The sequence below is a fragment of the Dipodomys spectabilis genome, unplaced genomic scaffold (assembly GCF_019054845.1).
Source record: "Dipodomys spectabilis isolate Male_0828 unplaced genomic scaffold, ASM1905484v1 ptg000714l, whole genome shotgun sequence".
NCBI lineage: Eukaryota > Metazoa > Chordata > Mammalia > Rodentia > Heteromyidae > Dipodomys > Dipodomys spectabilis.
The window spans coordinates 228,007-230,665 of NW_024871391.1; positions in this window are offsets into that span (position 1 = coordinate 228,007).

Below are 2,659 nucleotides of genomic sequence, written 5' to 3' on the forward strand. Positions count from 1 at the left end.
AGAGAGGAAAGAGTTAAAGAATTAACAGCCAGGCACTGATGGCCTATAAATCTTAGCTACTCAAGGAGGCTGAGATCTGAGGATCACGTTTCGAAGTCTGCTAGGCAGGGAAGTCCATGAGAGACTAATCTCCAATAAATTACCAAAAAGCCAGAAGTGGAGCTGTGGCTCACGTGGTAAAGCACTAGTCTTGAGCTAACAAAGCCCAAGCCCTTAGTTCAAGTCCCAGGACTGGCGCACTGCACACATGCATGCATGCACGCACACACTCACGCGCGGGTGCTATTCTTGGGATCCTGCACCTGAGATGCAGAACCTTGTAGAGATCCAAGGATTTTGATTTTTTCTTTTTAATGCTCAAAACTACCAAAGATAATAAATGCACATCTAGGCTTCGGGTGTAAGATCAAGAAAGTTAACTCCTCAGCTCAGATGCTGGGAAGCAAAGGTCTGTTTGCTGGATGTTACCTGATTTGCAAGAAAAAAAAAACAAAACAAAAACAAAAACCTAGAGGGCATTGTGTTTCTCCTCATCAACCACTGCTCACCGTCATGTGCCTCTTAGCTGCCACAGCTCTCTGGCTCTGGCTCTTGGCAAGTCCAGGATGAACAGAGCAAGCTCTGCAGACCCACAGGCTCAGCCCAAACAGGAGCACAGGGGCTGACCAGAAGGATGGGGTTTTTGACTCACACTTTCAGGATCCCTTCCTTCCTGCTTTCTTGGGAGTGTGGGGGAAGAACACTGTGAAATGAAATCACAAAGCCTATTGGAAGAGGAGGGGCCCATCACCCATCAGGGATTTTCAGGGTACAATTCCCAACTGCTTGCCCCACGCCAGAGAGTGGGAGGTAATAATTAAAAGTCCTAACTTATAAAATAAAATAAAATGTCTCTCCATTGTCTGTATGCTTTTCTAGGAATACTTTTTAGCGTATTTTTGGTAAAGCTGGTAAAATCTAACCACTAAGGAAGATTTCATTTTCTTAGAAACTGGTAAAAACTGCTTTGGTGTCTTAATTTTTTTCCATTATAGAAATCTTGCATTCACAATGAAAAACTTTTAAAAAAAGGAAATCTCGGGGTGGGAAGGTGGCTCAGTGGTAGAGCACTTGCTTTGCATGCATGAGAGCCTGGGTTCGATTCCTCAGCACCACATAAGCAGAAAAAGCCAGAAGTGGCACTGTGGCTCAAGGGGTAGAGCCCTAGCCTTGAGCTGAAGACCTGAGGGACAGCGCCCAGGCCCAGAGTTCAGACCCCATGACCAGCAAAAAAAAAAAAAAGGGGGGGAGGAATCTTTCATTTAATTCATCAGTTCAAGGGAGTATATTACTTACATTTTTATTTCTGTGAAATCTTTGGTTATACTAGTCTTGTCATGCTGTCATTTACTTTAAATGACAGAAATGCAATCATCTTGCCATCTTAGTATGTGAGTATTTTATTTTTAAAAAGAGAATTCATTAGCCTGAATAAAAATGATTCTGAAGAATTATTTTAGAAAGGACAGGAATATTTGCCGGTTTAGGACATGACAGTTCTTATAAATAGGCTTTATTAATACTTTTGAAATAAGTATTTGTTCTGACTTACACTGAATATCTCTAGCTAAAACTTTATCTTTTCATTGATCTGCTTGCAGTTTTTTTTTTTTTTTTGCATCAAGGCATTTAGAAATTGGCAGCTAGTTAAAAGTAGAAATGTGACAAACATTTATTAGCTAGTATTTTCACCCCAGAAATTAATAATCAATAGAAGAAAAAAAATGAAGCCAACTTGTAGTATCATCTTGAGAATCAGCTGATTAGAAAAGCTTGATTAGTGTTGATATTACACATTCTATATATGAAATATTTTCAGAATTCATCAAGTGCCAAAATAGAGAGCTGCTGCTCTTTAATCAGCTATCATACTGACGTTAGTTAGTGATAGGCCAGCATTAGCTCAAAAATACATTTTGCAATGTGACTTACAAGTACTGTGAGTACTACGTGCATTCTAAGTAGCATGAGGTGTCCTTTCTAATTCATACAGTCAGGCTTCCTAAATGTTTTGTGAACTTCCTTTGAGTCAGGTTGGTGTCCTTAATGGTTGTGGTATTGGAGAAACTTGGGGTCTGCTCCAGCAGCTTCATGGCTATCATTTGTCCACTGGCCTTGTGGACTAGTCCTCACGGGGCATCGAATAACTGGTCAAGCATAAATGCCATTATATTATGCTTACTCAGTCTTTCCTTTTCCATCTTTTCCTCTTACCCTACTTTTCTTAACTTCTTGAATTAATTTTAGCTACAAAATTATGTTCTTGAGATTTGAAATATGCAAAGCAGATCATGGGAATTAAAAAAAAATCACAGACTTCTCAGTTTTTTAATGTATGCTGGAGAACAATCAAGCCTAAGCACAATTGGGTACGCTATTCAATGCCATGGTTGTCTTTTAAATTGTGAGCTTCTTTACCTTTATTCTAGAATTTAAAGGATTTCCTTGATGTCCCTTTAGGCTTGGTATATTAACACATTTTCTGTGATTCTCATGGACTCCAGTTGTGTGAACGAGAGAGAGCAGTTTTGGACAGCAGCGTGGGTTGACTGAATCACACTGGAATTCAAGATGCTAACCACACTGTTTTCATATAGAACTGGCCATTCTCTGAAAGGGT